We start from the raw sequence: 17,694 nt of genomic DNA, 5'->3' as shown, positions 1-17,694 counted from the left end.
CAGGATGAATTAAGTTGCCAACAAAATGACTGTTTTAACTTAGCTTTTGCCTTCTGATCCCCTAACTTTTTAAAATCACCGCTTTGCCTCACCCCAACCTGATTTCCCCCTAAAAAGCACTTATTTCTTCCCTGCTTGCAGCAAGTTTTCCTACCTCCTGCTGTGCAGCACGCTGCAACAGCTCTGAAGAAGCAAGCCCCCACGTCAGCTCCCTTTCCACCTGCAGACGGGGCTGAAGGCACCACAGCTTCCCTGTACCTCTGCCACCAGAAGGGTGGCAGGGATCTGATCAAGAAGGCAGATGCTAATGAACATCTGAGACGAACCGTGCAATTAGCAGCCATTTTCTGCCCATCAGGCCTGCCCCTCAGGGATGCTAAAGAGGTAACTCCATTAGGGAAGCACTTGGTGCTCAGATACTGTGAGCTGCTGAGCCTCCCAGGCTCTTTCCTTCAAAGAACATCCCCAGCTGAAGGGGTGGTTGGAAGACCAGGTCAGAAAAGACACTGACAACACTGATGCTTTGATAGTTTAAAGACAGACCTTCCCTTCCTCACCACGGATCCTCTCCTTGGGTAGGAGCTTCATGGCTCTCAGTCCCCTGACACCTAAGCCACCCAGTGCCCCTTGTGGGCTAAATTCCCTCTCCACCTCCTGCTGATGTTCCTGGTCACCACTCACTTTGGGAAAGGCAGAGAAACTCCCAGCATTTTTTATTATTATTATTGTTTTCTTTTCCTTGGAGCCCAGAAAGCACATAGGCAGGTCTCCTTTCCCTCCCACGTCATTTTGCCCTTCAGGAAGTCCCTTCCTGGCAGGCCCAAAAATAGTGACCTGAGCGAGGTGGTGACCAAAGTGCTCAAGTCAGGGCCAAAACAAGCAGCAGTTGGCTTGAAATAGCTCCAATAGAAAACTGAACACATGTGGCATACAGAGCCCTGGGGATGTTTAATTGTGCAGCATGTTTGGGATGGACCCTACACCCACCTCCATGAAACGGAAAGCTGGATGGCTGCTAGAAACCCCTCCTGCTGGCTGAATGGTACTTTGTTGTTTGATAGGGTAGACAAGCAGCTTTTAAGTTGTACTAAGGTTGTGGTTAGCCTTTGGAGACCAGCTCTGGGAGGACACCAAGCCCTAAGTTAGAGAGACAGGCATGAGAAGAAAGGCCAAGTACTCATACCTGACTAGCTATGGTCTGGATATGGTTGTGGGCACCCACCTGGGGGCCCTTCTGACCTCAAGCATTATATGATGTGAGACATCCAAGCCGTGTCAGAACACCAGGAAAAGCATCACTGGGGTCATGCTGTCCTGCATGCTCCTACCGGTGTCCTCTACTGCCACCAGAGCACACAGCAAGGAACTGGGGGGCATGCAGGGCTGGGAGCCCTCCAGCCCATGCCATCATGCCAGGACATCTTCAGTTTGCTGCTGTCACCACCACACCTCCACCCCAATCAGCTGTCCCTGGAGTCATTTTCTCATACCTGGTAGCAACAGGATCAACAGTTTCCAGGACAGGAGACAGAAGGCATAAGGAGTTGTGATGTGCTGCACGGCCCCTCTCACTCACCCCATGTGTGGGCTCCCTCCCCGTCCAACACACGAGCATACCATACAAATACCACAGCTTACAGCACTCCAGGTCAGTCTGTGCCAATGGCCTCGTCTCTCCGTACAGACAGGATATGAGCAAACCCGGGGCTTTGAAAGAAATTAAACTCTGGGCAAACGTTCTGGAGAACGAATTCCAAAAAGTCCTTTCTTCTCTCCAGTTCATTGACACATCAAAGGACGAGGCTCATGCCCTGCCAGCAGAGCTGAGATAAGCTTCACAGACCATTGCACTTTCAAGGAGGACTTGGGGTGACATTATCTCACTCGAGTTTTGGCCTCTGCATTTTCTTCCCATCACGTGGCTGTGGCCATGGCCCACGGAGATGATTCTGCTCTGCTCCTGCTCATTCTCTCTCCACTGCCCTTATTTTGCTCCCGTGGTTGCCCAGCCGCCCCTACAATGAGAGCTAACGCACACCAAGTTGTTCAACATCGCTGCTGGAGACCACGGCCAGTGCCTCCTTTCCTTCCTCCCACAGCCGTGGGTGCAGCTCTCCTGCTCTCTGCCCTTCCCTAGCCCATTGCTCAGGCATGAGCATCCTCGCCGTGACAAAATGCAGCTGTGCCTGCTACCAGCGCTCCCTGGGAGCCACGCTGCTCCTGCCCCAGCACCAGGGCTGGCAGACACAGCACCCTGTAGGCAACACCGATGGTCGCCACGAAACCATCCTGATATAGACACTGAGCCCCTGCCCCTCTTGTGTAATGGGAATCATTTGGCAGCCGCACAAGGATTTGAGCCTGGCAATGCTGGAAATGTCTCCTTTAACCCTGTGGGCTGCAGACAGAAAGGGTTCTGGGCAGGGAGGTCCTTGTTTAGGCTCTGTTTCAGGGCAGAAGGTTAATTAGGTAGCAGGGTAATGAGGAGTCATTAAGTCTGCCTGCACCATGCTGTTAGCATAACAAGGGCAGACTGAGAAGGTTAAAGCCTCAATTCTTGTTTTCCCATTGCCTTCAATTAACCTTTCCCTGCTTGTGCAGCACTCCACACCCCAGAGAGGGGTTCAGGGTGCCTCTCAGAGGCTGTTAATTAGCATGACGCCGAAACAAACTTTTCTTTTAAGTAGCTGGCATGATCACTGTGGCCATCAGCTAAAAATAAAATAAAAATAAACAGGCAGGACACAGCTTACCCTTGGCACAAGGCCACTATCCCATCAAAGTCTGGGAGGGTGAAGCAGGCTCCTGGGGTTTATTTCAAATTATGATTATTCTACTCTTGTTTTCCCTGCCTGAAGTAGAAGTGTTGAGAGATCATCTCAGCCCAGGGGGGGCTCCACCACAGCAGCACAGCAAAGGCAAGGTGCCCTAAAAATGGAAGATGGGTGGCTTGTTGGGAGGAAAGTGTTCCCACCACTTCAGTTTAAGCCCCTGAAATTGCTGGTCAATGGGCCTTCAGAGGCTGTGGGGTGTCCCCAGGGCAGCTCAGTGCTGCTGAGCCTCCCTCAATCAGCAAGAGAGTTTGGGATCTTAACTTAGGTGCCTAAAAATAAGTGACGCTCATGAGATCTGTGGGATATATCTGGGCAGAAAACATCCCAGGGAGCTGAAAGCCTTAATCCAACGCTGGGGAGGATTGCTCAACCAACATTAACACCACCTCCAAGACTGGGACAGCATGCTAGGAGTACCAAACTATGCAAGATGGGAAACAGGCTTCTTGCTGAAGAGCTTCAGTTGAATGCTCCATGTCCTGTACTGAAGCAGGATCCATCACCACTCATCTGTGATAAACAACTTCACATGTGTATACACTGAATATAGTGCAGCAAACAAGACAGAGGAAAAGATTTCTGCTCTACTCAGCATCCAGTCCCAGCCACCGGGCTGCATCCGGCTTGGGGAATCCAATTCAGAAAGATGAGGAACAGCTGGGGAAAAAATTCAGGAAGAGGAGTAAAAGTCGTCATCGGGCTCAAACTAGAGCTAGAAAGGGCTTCAGTGGGGAACATCTCAGAGAAGGGAAGGCGAATCTTCAGGAATGAAAACAGCAAAAATAACCTGCTCTCGCTGTGCTGCTCAGAGAGGCTCGTGAAGCATTTGGGTGAACCCTCTGGGGGCCAGGACAACTTTAGCCTGTGGGGTTGTAAGGACAAGCCCCCATCAGCAGGTTAGGTAGTGCTGACTGCAGCTGGGGGAAAGGAGAGGGACTGGATGCTCTCTGGGATTCCCTGTTGCATCAGATGTCTTACAGGCGAGGAAGAAGAGGGAAGACTGGCTGTGGTTTACGGTGAGGAGTTAGGAGGCTGAATGGGGCCAGGCACTTTCCTTACAAAGTTCCTGACTCAGCACAGAGGAAAATGTTTTCTTTTAGAGCTGTTTATTATGGTGTCAGGACACGCTTTTGCCTCTTGACCTTCACATTTTCTGCTCTGTGGCATTATTGGTGCTCTTTCCTTCTCTCACCCCAAGGTATCCCAGCTCTCTGGAGCAGGTCCTTCCCTTACAGAGGTTCTCAGAGCACACATGGCTCTCACCTGCCTCCAAACGAGTGTTTTCAGGGCCCACAAAAGGTGCATCAGAAGGTGGAGACATCTCAGCACCTCCCATCTCCACGTGTTAAGCAGCATGACAGGTCAGTTACTGATGACCTGCTGCTTCCTGCCTCAAATCCAAGGGGGGATCTGTGGGCGATGAGCAAGAAGCACCCACGAGAAGAGCCTTCCCATTACCAAAAAAAAAAAAATAAATGACCTTCCCTTCTCTAACCCTCTTTCTTACAGGAGCTAATGGGGCAGGGAGAGGCTTCCTGAGCCAGGATGTCTCCAGTTCCTCCACCAAGCTGGACTGGCCATGGTGGGGCCCCACACTGGGGAGCAGTCTGCAGTCACACGCACTGCTTGTGATCCAGCAGTCCTCCCGGGACATGCAGCCCTCCACAGAGACCCAGTGTCTGCTCCACACAGAGGCACTATTGAGAAGCCTCACATGAAACTAGTCAGTCCTAACATGTGTGACTGGGTTTTGTCTCCAGGCCATCCTTGATTTACAAGGCAGCTCCTTTTTTTGATTTATTTTTTTTTCCCCTTCCCATTAACGCTTCTCCAGCTCTGCTCCAGCAGGATGAAAACCCTCTGTGAGCTCCTTCATATGCCCGTGTCACTTGACTCACCCTTGACGTTGGGGGCAAATTTCACGTTGCCTCTCTCAGCACACCCCCTCCTGCACGGGTCACCTTCACATCAGCTATAAATCCATGCGAGACATTTTGGGTAGCTGTCAGGCTCCCAGCAAGAAGTTCAGGAACAGAACGAAAGACCTGGAGTCTGCTATCAGCCTGAAGAGGACCTTGGGGCTGTTACAAAGCATTTAAATGGGATCTTTGCTTTAATGGAGAAATGGATTTTTAACTGACAGTCAATTTATAAAGCCAGTTTTGCACATGTCTTCTAAATGCTTTTTCCACCTCTTTCAGGAAGACCTTGTGGCAGCAAGCCATTACTCACGGGGGCAAGAGGGTTTGTGCCAGCTCTGCTTTCTCAGTCAGTCTGGGGACACCAAATTCAAGCACCCCGTGCCCAGCCCAGAGACAACCATCACACAGCACGGTGTGGGGCTGCCTACCTGCAAGGCTCCCACAGGCAGCTAGAGAATTGCAATAGCACAATTCCCTCACAAGGCTCCTAAGTGCCTTTTCCATCCCTGATCCACCTGGCGCTCTAGGACAGCTCTCCCAGCAGCAGAGCAATAAACTCAGGCAGCATCACACAACCTCCCTCACATCCCTGCCAGAGCTGCCACATGCTGAAGACACCTCAATAAAAGAGTTGTGTCTTCTTCTGATGGTGGGGCAGAGAACATCTTTGATGGCACTGATGAGCTTGATTTCCTTCCAACTTTGGTTTCAAAGGGCAAGTGCAAAGCCAGCACGCTCTGGAATGGGCCAGTGCCATGTTAGACACCATCTACCCTAACCTCAAGGTTCATCCCTGATCTGGTCACCAAGTTGTTAGCCGTTATCACTCAACCCTTGTCTTCAGAAAATGGCTGAGCACCTATGAAACACAGTACTGCCTCGGGTACACCCTGCTTGGGACACAGGAACCAACAAACCCCCTTACCTCCTGCGTAAGCATCCAGCTGGCTGCGTGGGATCTGTGGGGTGGATTGTTATCAGGGGGGTGGCTGGCAGCTATTGCAGCTCACTCCAGAGCACGTTGCTACTGGGTGCGAGATTCGTTGCGTGATGGAGCTGGTTACAATCAGTCTTTTGGGAGCAAAGCCCAAAAGTGAAGAAGGCCTCAAGGTCCTTGCCACATCTTCAGTTTTCAATTTGCTTTTGCCAGTGATAGCCAAAGCTCTGGCTATAGAAAGAAAATAACCTCCATTAGATATTATTAAGGGGAGGTGACACAAACTTGTTTTCCTCTGCCTTCTGCTAGTCCCAATACATCTTCCTGCTGGCTACAAGGCTTTTTGCACTTTACCCTTTCCAGCTTTATCACTGGTAAGCAGCCAAGACACGCTGTTTGTCTGCAAGCTGCAGCGAGGCGGGTGGTATGGGCTGAATGCAGGGAGTCACATCAGTCTTGTCCTCCCCCCAAATTAAACGAGTCTAACTTACGTATTGTTTACCCAATCCATCTCCCACTGCAGTTCCTCATTCCCAGTTCCTGGAAAGGTCATCAGCACTCAAGGAAGATGAAGGCTGTGCTGATAGCTCTTGGAGAACAGGTCATTAATCTTCGTATAATTAACTGCAGTTATTTCAGGGGCAATAACCCATATCTCCAAACTTTTCTCAGAAGCTTGTTAAGCAATGCTGGGGGAAGGAAGGTAAGATACTGGGAACTAATCCAAAAGGTTACAACTGAGTTTCTGTGTGCTGCAGCTCTTCTGCTAGCACTGTCCTGCCAAATCATCAAGGATGTGCGCCAGGTAATCAGCTGGACCTGGTGATCCCTTTGAGGGCTTTACCCAAAATGTCTGTGTCTATCTAGCATCTGTACCGACAGTACTAGGATTTACTTTAACTGACTTTGTATACTCTATGAAAACTGTTCCAGAAGTCAAAATAGTCACATCCTGCACAGGTTTCCAGCATTCCAGCATCAGATTTCCAAAAATATGACAACAGCAGCATTCAAGCAAATAAATTCAAATCCACTTTCATTTTCTATCTAATTAATACAAGTACCACATACAGAAACAAGTTATTTACAGACTACACAGACAAGACAAGAAGCCTGGAGAAAGGAGGACTTTCCCTTGGTCAAAGAGGACCAGGTCAGAGATTGACAAAGCAAACTTGACATCCACAAATCCATGGGCCCTGGTGGAATGCACCCATGGGTGCTGAGGGAGCTGGGTGATGTTACTGCTAGACCACTTTCCATTATCTTTGAAAGGTTGTGGAGAATGGGAGAGGCTCCTGAGGACTGGGAAAAAGCCCAGATTGTTCCAGTCTTCAAAAGAAGGAGGTCCCATGCAACTACAGGACAGTCAGCCTCACCTCCATCCCTGGAAAGGTGATGAAGCAGCTCATCCTGGAGGTCATCTCCAAGCATGTAGAGGATAATTCAAGGATTCCCCAAGGGGAAATCATGTTTAACCAATGTGATATCCTTCTGTGACGATATGACTAGTTGGGTAGATGAGGTCTACAGTAGATGTGGTCTACCTTGACTTCAGCAAGGCTTTTCACAGTCTCCCCTAACATCCTCATAGACAAGCTCAGGAAGTACAACCTTGATGAGCAGTGAGGTGGATTGGCAATTGGCTGGATAGCAGAGCTCAAGGGTTGTGCTCAGTGGTGTGGTGTGTATTTGGAGGCTCGTAGCTAGTGGTGTCCCCCAGGGGTCTGTACTGGGGCCAGTGTTGTTCACCTTATCCATCAACACCCTGGACGATGGAATGGAGTGCACCCTCAGCAAATAAATACCTGAGGGGAGGGTGTCAAGAGGATGGAGCTGGTCTCTTTTCAGTTGTGCCCAGTGACAGGACAAGAGGCAACGGGCACAAACTGAAGCAGAGGAGGTTCCAGCTCAATATGAGGGGACACTTCTTTACTGGGAGGGTGCCAGAGCACCACAACAAGTTGCCCAGAGAGTATGTGCGGTCTCCTTCTCCAGAAATATTCATAACCCGCCTGTGCTAGGTGCTGTAGGTGATCCTGCCCTGAGAGGGGGTCGGACCAGATGATCTTCAGAGGTCCCTTCCAATCCCACCCATTTTGTGATGAGCAATTACACAAAGCAAGAGAATTTGCTCAGCTCTATGATATGGCCAATTTTAAATTGAATCTTGAGAATTCAGCCAATGAATTGATAGAAAGGAATGAATATAGCATTTATAATGCAGCCCTGTCAATGCAGTAGCCTACCTTTAATCATGGTTGTTGGCTGCTTCCAATGCAGGTTCATTGAGACCTTCCCAAAAGAGCTCAGAAAAAATACGCCTCATGACATTTAAAATTTGAATGAAAAATAAACAAAAATAAGTTTTCGACATGTGTTGCACATGTCCCAGCAGCACACCTGGCTAGTCTGGAAGAGCTCAGAAGCTGAAACTCAAATGGTACCCATGTCACCTCATTTCCAAACTCTCAAATCAGTTAAAGACCAACTATGAACCGCTACGGGAGCAGTTCCACGTTTACCCAGGCCAGGGAGGATCTTTCATCTGGGAGCTCTGTGAAGAGGAATATTCCTCAGAGAGGGAAACAACAGCACTTGGGGGAGACTATTGTCATCTCACAATTTGGCAGCAGCAGCCCACTCTTCGGATCCTAAAGGGATCTGCACTCACTCATTTGAACTGTTTCACTACAAGAACCCCAAATGCTCCTCTCCATCCATACACAACCACTTTCTCCTCCCCAACACTGCCAAAACCTGCTACATCATCTTTTGGAGAGCTTTTCGGTTTCCTCAGCTCTACTCACCCCAAAGCCAAACCCAGGAGAGGAACAAAGTTTTGGGGGGACCCAGAGAAGAGGATGCCATGGGCTGCTTTCTGAACACATAAAGAGACTGTTTCAGGACTTAAAAACATTCTTTATGCCTATCACATCCAAAATGAGCTGGGAGTTTCCCTCCACTTTCCCAGGAAAAGAAAAACCAAAACACTCATTTACTTCTGTTGATGTGAAACCACTATCATTTTCTTTTTCTTATTTTTTTTTTTTTTGGTCTGGTTGGTTACCATCTGTTATCCATCCAATCCTAACATCAGCCAGAGATGGTTTAGAGAAGAGATTCTTGAAACACCAGGCCTCAAGTAGGCCTCACTCACTTGCCATTTTTTTTTTGTTGTTGTTGTTTTGTTTTGTTTTCTAGAGAAAATCAATACAGAAGTAAGCACGGAGACAGGCTTGCTACAGGAAATGCAACACCAAACTCTTGACCCAGGCTTCAAGATGGGTGAATATCCAAATTTACCCAAAACTTGAAAAGGCTCTGGCAGAAAATCCCTACTAGATGCAACACAGAGGATACTGTTCTCAGTTTCCTGAGAACAACTGGAGCTTTAGCATCTCCCTCCCTGTGGAGCTGAAGGTCAACATGCTTCTCAGCCCTTTACATCTCACTGGCAATGCAGAGGTGGCTGGAACATCAGCCTAACACCTGGCAGATGCTTCCTGTCTCTGCAGTATCCAGAATTTGTGGAGTGCCTGGAGAAGCAGGTCCCCTCTCCACCCAGGTTGGGATCAACATCCTCCCACCACGCTGGTTTCAGCGGTATCTGAGGAGTACGGAGGTGGCCACAGTTTCTATGACTTCCTTAAAGGTTCCCTCCACCCATGAGGAATACAGAGTTATCCTGAACCCTGACAGCTTCTAATCAGTGCCTTGCTTTAAGGCATCTGAAGGAGACGAGAGGCTTGTCCTAATTTATCCAGTGTCAAGCAGGAAGTCACAGACGTGCTCCCCCAGCCCTGAGGCTAGGACCTGATGGACAACCTTCAAAGAGGAGAAGCTGGCAAGCGTCCCTTTCTACTTGTGGCTACTGTCATGGAACTCCCTGAGGCTCAGAAGTCAGAGCTGCAAACCCTCTGTCATCCGCAGCCAGCTTGACTTTGCTTGGCCCCAGCCGATAAGAGCATTGCAAGCATAAAAAAACATCAAGTGCAGGGTCAGCGCAGGCTCGTGGGAACAGCGGAGGTCTGGCTTTGTGGCACGGAGATGCTTTTTGATACATCCCCTCCTCCAACAGGAAGGAAGAGGAGGAGCACCCCATGTGCTTTAAGCGAGCCCATTCTGCCCCACACCCATCCTGACTGGTGGAAAGGGATGTGGCTGCAGGCACACTCACAAAATTACTATTTTCCAGCCCTTTGCAAGGGAACACACCGAAAACATTTGGTGGGGTCCAGCCATGGTGCTGCTGGTGGTTGTGTTGTGTGGGGCCCACACAAGGCTACCTGTGGTTCTTGAGTGGATGCAGGCCAGTTGTGGGGACCACTGACTAAGGTCTGGGGAGCTGGGGCTTGCCATCCCACTGCTTCAAAGCTTTCCCAAGCCAATGGGACATCTCTTTGGGCTCTTCAGAAGAAAGGAAGAGAGCAGAGGGTAAGAAAGGTCTCATCACCATCGTTTGCTCTTTACTGTCCATCACTACAGCAGTTGCACCAGGGGTTGAAGCTGGAGCATATCAGCCTGGAGAGGGTAAAGAATAAGACAAACATCAGAGTGCAGCAGCACCAGAGTGCCCAACACAAATGAAAACATTTGCAGCAGAAAAGCACCCCATAAAAGATGCCAGAGCTGTGCTCCAGGACTCCAGAGCTCCCAAGCAAAAGTAAAAGAGTAAAAGGGAAAGCTGGTGGCAAAATTGAGAGAGAACTAGAAACAAAGGCACGTTGTTCTTCCTCTAGTGAAAACATTGGTTTGCTGACAGGTTTCTGAGCTGTTGACATCAGCATTCCTAGAGCCCCAGAACTAAACCCAAACCTTCCTGGAGCATCACTGAACAAAACCACACCAAACTTGTAAATCAAATGAGAACAGACCCCGCAAAGGCAGGAAGATTTGCCTCTCACGTCCCTAGGGAAGCATACCCCTAAAGGATTTGTTCATGCAGGTCCCTCTCCTTAACATTTCACCTCTTTGAATTCCTACCTGTCTCTGAGCTTTGCCATACAAGTCCCAGAGGAGATCCAGTGCACTGACACCTGCAGGTGTGCCCTGTCCTCCCAGGCATCCCAGAACTACTGCACATTGCTTCCTACAGCACACTGCTGGAATTTGGGATAACGCAGACTCACACTCCAGGAGATACCAGCTTGGACAAGGGAAAAAGCAAATAGCTATTCCCCCAGCTAATTGCAAGCAATCTTAAAATGATATTGACTGAATTATATTGCTTCCTAGTGGCAAGATAACTCTTCATCATATTTGTTTTGGAGCGGAGCATAGGGGAAGATGAGGACAGGACAGAGAGGAGAGGAAGGGCAGGATCCGTGGGAGTGGATGAGGAGACAGCCATGGCACTGTGACAGGCCGGGAGGAGAAGGAAGGTTAAGACGAGACAAAATAAAGGAGCAGATGAAAAGATGGCCCTTGGGGCAGATTCCTCTTGCTTCCTTAAGGAGAGATTAAGGAGAATCTACTTTAATGCAGTTTCTCGCCATTGAGACAGGTTTTTCCTATACACACAGTCTCCACCTCCCCATCATTGCTCCTGCAGGCAGGCCACAGGGCACAATCCCATCAACATAGCACCACAGTGACCAGCAGGTCCCCAAAAACCATAGAACCAAAGGGATACCCCATGGCAAAGCATCATCAGCTGTTGCTTGTCAAGCAGGAGCTAGCTCCAACCAAAAGCCCAGATCACTGGATAACAAGGCAAGCCCTGAAGTCAAACCAACCCACAAACAGGAGTGCAGCAGAGAGGAGCCCTCTTAAAGCTGGGCTGAAATAGGGCTTCTGGGCCAGGGCTGTGGGTGGAGGTCTCAGGTGAGGCTGCTCAGGGCCATTAAGGCCAATTAGTGCCCTCAATCACCTCCAGCCCAGGCCTGAATGCACATCAGGGTACAGATGATGCTTAGCATGGATGGACGTGGGTGTCTGTGTGTCCATATGTCAGGGGCTGTAAGTTGAACCTCTGATGATTCTTCCAGATGTTCCTCAGCTCCATGACCATATCCATATGATCTGTGTGACATACGATCGCACAAACACACAGAAGCACAAAGAAAAAAAAAAAAAGTATAAAAAAAGAGCACAATTGACTCTTCAAGGGACAGTTCCAAACTTAATTACCTGCAGGCTAAATTCAGTGATTCCGGCTCAGAGTGGAAGTGATTATTTTTATTTACCAGCACCTTAAGGACTGCAGTTCCAGTGGCTTTAACTAGAAAACCATCAACGTATATCCTCATTTCCAAAGCTAAGGAAGGAGGGACATCCTAATCTGTGCCTGTCTCTAGACAACAGAGGAGAGCTGATCACACCAGTAAGGGGATTTCTTGCTGTAGCGCAGCACAATGGGACTGGGGTTTTCCTTGGTTTAGCAGCTTTAAAACATTCAAAGTTAGCTCCCAGGCAAAGCTGTGTGTTGAGATGCCTAACTCTGAGACGAGCAGGAGGCTGCAGGCCAAAGGCTGGCAGCAAACTCCAGCTGAGCTCAGAGCTCTGGAGAACTGCTTGCCATGAGTATCTCAAACTGGGAATGCTGGACCTCAAGTTACCGGTCAGAGATGGTCCCAGAGGGCACAAGCAGCCTGAAACTTGATTGCCATTCATTTAATCTTGGATTGACCTCTTCCATCACAGTAGGACACTTTTAGTTATGCTTATTCACAAGACCTTTTCTATGATGTAAGAAATTCATGCTTCTTAGGTTTTACCTATCAGCCCTTCCTATTGTGAATGCCAAATATTTTGATATTCGAGTACCACAAGGACAGGAATAGGTCAGGTTATAGGAAAGAGCAAAGGCTGTCAAGGTAGATGGCCACCAGCTGATCCAAAGCCTATGATAAGAGGAATTAAGGGATGCAAGAGGATGAGCAGTGGACAAATCAAGGGGATGAATCAGGTGCTTGAGAAAGCTACGTTCAGGGTAAAAATGTGTTTTTTCCACAGTGTAGCTTCTTGCATAAAAAACAAACTGGAGAAACCACAGGAGTTTAGTTGCAGAAATCCATTTTTACAGTGCATCCTTCCAGCAACTCACTAAGTTAAAAGTGAAAGCTCCATGTTCTTTCTTGTGGTGTGATTAAACCGTGGTATTTCATTTCACCACAGGCCCATCTTTCTTCTCAATGACGATGGCTGAAGCATCAGCAGGAGACACTGATGGGCAGATGATGGTCTTCAGCAAGGTCTCATCCAGATGCTCTCTCAAGGACTTGACAGTGCATCTGATTTCCAAATGAAACCTTAGCTCCAGGCTGCACATCAGTCATCCAGGCTTAAAGGTAGAGTGAAGACAAAGTATCTGTCTTCATCCCTTCTAACATGTCAGCAAGGACTCGGTGTATTTCTGAGCCATGGTTCCCCTGAGCTTGCCATGCATGGGACTAGCCAGCTTTGCCAAGCCACCTTCAGTGCTGAATGCACAGGAACAAGTTAGGGACAATAGCAGCAGAAAGCAAAATTAATTATACTTGATGTGTTGTTTTTAAAATGGAAGGGCAGTTTGTGCCAGACATGAAGCTGTTGTTTGCCTGCACGATGCTGAATGGTTCGGAAGTAGTTTCTTCACTCTGATCGTTCAAGTGACCCTTAACATCAGCCCTGAATTATGTTTCAGGGACAGCAGTTGACTGTACAAGAAGATTGCTATTTTCCTGGGGGTCTCCAAAGGGGGCTGGAGCCGCCCTTTGTCTCCAGCAGAACAGAAAGTCCCATTCATCCCCCTGTCACATGCCAAAACATGACTATCCCAGAATAGGGCTGCAGGATGCCTCCCCCATGGCGCGAAGAGAGAGGTGCCGTGCAGACTCGTGTGTGCTGGGAAGAGAGCCAAGGAAGGGCTGCAGCCCTCCAAACAGTTTCCAAAAGGTTGCAGGAGGGGGTGACCGATGTGCAGTGACTCCTGCCCTAGGCTGAGATGAGCTGTTGGGGGTGCCTGGGGAGCATAAGTGTGCAGGGGGACAGATTCTCTTGGGGACTGGGGAGAGGTCACCTCAAAAACACCCCAACCCAGGCCTGCCTGTGTCAGGGACATCCACCAGGGTGTAGAAAGAGTTCACTGAGGTCCAGAGTCAGGCAAGCTGGAGACATCTGTGAGCATTGCTGACCAAGGCAGGAGGTACCAGATGAATGCCTCTGGCATGGGCTGTACCCATCCAGCACAGACCACTGGCTGCCTTTTCCCTACACTTCCACCCCCAGAGGTACATGGGGGCTACCTGGGAGAAGGAACATTGCGGGGAGAAAAAAGCTAAGCTGAGATAGGCAATGAAGCAGGAGAAAAGAAAGCAAAATGACGCAGTCCAATCACTACGTGGCAATGTCAGCACAGAGGGTGAGAAGCAGGATCTACCCCCTACAACAGCATAAAGTGGTTTTAAATAAAGCATTCAACTTAAAAACAAAGGGTAAGCAAGCAAAAACAGATCCCTCGACACCTGTGCATCACCTCTGTTGCTTCTTGTACCTGAGCAACGTAGTGGTGGGAACGTGTCGTCTCCATCTGCAGAGCAGGCGTGTGCCAAGGCATGAGAAAACACGGAGAGACAGTAGTGACAGGCCCTCCAATTTGGGATGCTTCATAGGCTGAAGAGAGGAGAGTCTAAATGGAGGTTTTGTTCCCCTCTCTGCTGAGCAGGACTCATCTCTAATAAACAAGGGTTAGCACTAAATAAAGACATTAACTTTTCTGTGGATTATCCACAGCTCTGATTCATCAAAGCTGCAAGGAATCGTGGAGACAATTAAGCGGAGAAACATGATAATTTGCTTCCACACCAAGAAGAAAGTTCCCAAACAACCAGTGTAGATATCTATACCCTATTTACAAATCATGACCACTGAGAAAAGCTAGGCTGGTCAAATTCTCATTGGCTTCTTTGGCCAAATCTCAAGATGAAAGGCAGTTTCTTTCCAAGTCCAATCCATTCTTGTGCCTTGGTCCACTCAGAAAAAGGCTGTAACAGCACATAAACGCAAAAATATTTTATTATGAACTTCTGAAGCTTTCCCACGAGTAGCAGAGCCCCTGCACAAATTCAGTCATGATACCCATAAAAAGGGATAGCCACAAATTTGAATGCTATTGGAGTCACGTAGAAGTAAAGGCAAATGTAGCATCTTCCATCATATTGCTTGGCAAATGCCAACAGTAATGCCAGCAAGTTTTCTCTGCTGAGAGTTGTCCAAGTTGTCATGGTCTGATTCTCTGTTCCTCTTGAAATTACAGGTCCTTTAGAATCACAGAATGGCTCAGGTTGGAAGGGACCTTAAAGATCATCTAACTCCAACCCCCCTGCCACAGGCAGTGGTGCCACACATTAGCTCTGGTTGGCCAGGACCCATCCAGACTTCAGGAATTTGTCCCTCATCAATTTGGTTCTTCTTCAACACTAAGCTATTTTGTTACTTTCTCAGTTCCTGAAGGAGACTTGAACAATCTCACTTAATCTATTTTAAAGTCTATGATTCATGCCACATAAATCACGTATATATCTTTATTAGAAAATAAAATGGAAAGAATAAAAAATTTTTTAAAAAAGAAGAAAATAAACCAGACCAGAATTAATCATCATAACCACAATCTGGTCTCTAGTATGGGAATGGACAAGGTTTGAAAGCATGTACTTATGCTAGATGTAGGTCTAGGAAACTAAATGCTACTCCAGGGTCTTAGGAAGTCACGAACACCCCTTGGAGAAATGAAGTTTGGGCAGCACTGGGGGAAGAAGGCATGCCGTCAGAACAGTCGGGCTCTTTTTAGCTGAGGGAGCAACTGAGAGAGACATTTATAGGCATGAGAAGCAGAAAAAGAGGTCGCTAGAACAGAGGAACACTGGCAGGAGAAAAGCATCCACGTATTTTAATCCTGTGTGTTAATCTGTCCATTGATTGTGTTACTGCAAGAGAAGAGTGGTCTCACGATTTCTTGCAAAATCCACAGAAGGACCTTCAACTATTCTGTGTCCTCGGAGTACTAAATGGTTAAAGATGAATGAAAACATGTTTTAAGATGCAACAGCTGAAGACCAACAATGACTTGTGGGGCTGAAAGGAGCTGGAGTCCAACCACTTCCAGTAGCAAGCAACAATTCGCTCCCAACCAGAAGGCAGGACCCAGGAGGGTGTTGTGCAGGAACCTGCTCAGACTCAAAAGTCACGAGGATATGAGAAAAACACATCTGGATCTAAACTCAGAAGCCGTGTGATTGTCCAGAAGGAAAAAATAAAATAAAATTACTGGGGATGTAAGGGGGTCTGCAAAGCCAAAATGTCCTACTCCTGACTTACATTGCAATCAAGTAGTCTCCAGAAGTGGATCACAGCAGATTTGCAGGCACCATTCTTTTACAGGGTAATCAAGGACGTAGGAAAACTTCCACATGAGTTTGTTCAGTTTTGAACTTAATAGTTAAAAAAATACATTTAAAAAGATTAAAACAAAACAAAAAAGAAAGAAAAACAAAACAAAACAAAACAAAACATTTTATTAATAACATACTAGATAGGTTCCTAAGTTTAATACTTTCAATGAAGGGGTAGGAAAAAAGAAGCAGAGTAGAAGGAAATTAACATTTTATTTGACATTTTCAATGCCAGGCACACTTAACTGGCTATTACATTTGAAGACTGGTAATGGAAAACATAGCAAGAAAAGAGAGTAGAAAAGATCATAGCTTGAAGATAAAACAATGTACAAACAACATGATGCAACTGGACAATGTTCAGAGATGGGCAGCAAGGATGAGCAAGGCTGAGGGATGGCTTCCTAGGAGAGAGCTGGGTTGTTCCTCCCTGGGGTTTGACTTGGAGCTTCCCTCTCCTGACCTGTCAGAGGTTGCTGCCTGCCCTTCCCCAGCCTGCTGCTGTCCCTCTGGATGGCACCGTGGCCCTCTGGTGTACCACAGCCATCATCTCCTTCTTCTTGAGATGCATTCAGCCTGGGAAGGAGCCCAAACCCATTCTTTCTGTCCTTGTTTTGGGCACTGAAAGGGCAAAGGGATTCCTACACCAAAGTGAAGATGCTTTGGTTTTGCCAAGACACCTTCCTGAGCCATCAGGGACACTTAAACAAGGTGATTTGTCTTTTTTTTTTTCTTCTATTTTTTAGTAAAACGACCTGCCACATACCAAACAACCCCCCAGTGCTGAGCAAAGCCAGCTTCAGAGCATGGTGGGGAAAGAAACTCTTCCCCAAGCTGCTGAGCCAAGGAGGTGAGGAAAGGCTTCGTGCACAAGCTGTGCAGCAGCACAGGTTGTCTGCAGGCTCACAGGGGCTGGAGGAGGACAGGAGGAGTCCCACGGATGAGCTGCTTGTGATCTGTTCACGGACAGGTGGAAATCAGAGGGAAATCTTTGATCCAGGACCATGTCCAGAGACAGGACCGGACAAACGGCTTGTGGGGGAGGCTGGTGGGACCCCATGGCAGCACTGACGTGTTGGCCACGAAGAGCTCTGCCCTGCAACTGGGTGAGGCTCCTCAGGCAGCTCAGGATGCTCAGAAACAGCAAAAATCAGAAGGGCTGGCATGTGAAAAAGCACCTCCTGGCAGATGGCACTGCGGTCTGAAACCTGCTCTCAGCCTGCTTCGCCCAGACCAAGGCTCAGGGAGGGAGCAGTGGGGTCTGCCCACCTCCAGCTCCTCACTGGGGACTTCTTGTCCCCCGTCTGCTCAGCCAGCAGGGAAACATCACAGCCCCTGGAGCTGCCCGTGCTCCTGAAAGCCCCTTCAGAAGCTCCATGCAGAGCAGCTGGCTTTCCAAAAGGCTTCGATGCCTCCCCAAATCCTTTCCCCAGAGGTGTTTGGGGCCGCAGGTCCCTCCGCCAAGGCGCAGCCCCTCGGAGCTGTCACAGCACCGTGCTGTGCAGGCACGCTGCCCGCGGTCAGCAGCCGTCCCCCAGCTCCCTCCCTCCGCCTGGAGCTCTGTTTGGTTGTTATTTTCATCCCTCCACGGGGCTGCCCGTGTTTCTCCCGCTTCGCCCTCCTCCTCC

At 48.5% G+C, this 17,694-nt stretch overlaps 1 long non-coding RNA gene across 2 annotated transcripts; it reads right to left on the bottom strand.

The window, feature by feature from the left end:
• Positions 1-7,946: 7,946 nt before the first annotated feature.
• On the bottom strand, positions 7,947-11,444 carry LOC137863882 (uncharacterized). 2 transcript variants are annotated; one of them, XR_011101205.1, is made up of 3 exons: positions 11,329-11,444; positions 9,983-10,217; positions 7,947-9,303 (listed from the first exon to the last, which is right to left on the bottom strand). It is a non-coding gene; the product is annotated as an uncharacterized lncRNA (long non-coding RNA). The 2 variants fall into 2 exon arrangements; XR_011101204.1 differs by lacking the exon at positions 7,947-9,303 and having other exon boundaries at positions 9,674-10,217.
• Positions 11,445-17,694: the final 6,250 nt, after the last annotated feature.

The sequence above is a fragment of the Anas acuta genome, chromosome 13 (genome assembly GCF_963932015.1).
Source record: "Anas acuta chromosome 13, bAnaAcu1.1, whole genome shotgun sequence".
Classification (NCBI taxonomy): Eukaryota; Metazoa; Chordata; class Aves; order Anseriformes; family Anatidae; genus Anas; species Anas acuta.
This window is presented reverse-complemented; position numbering and strand designations above follow the sequence as displayed.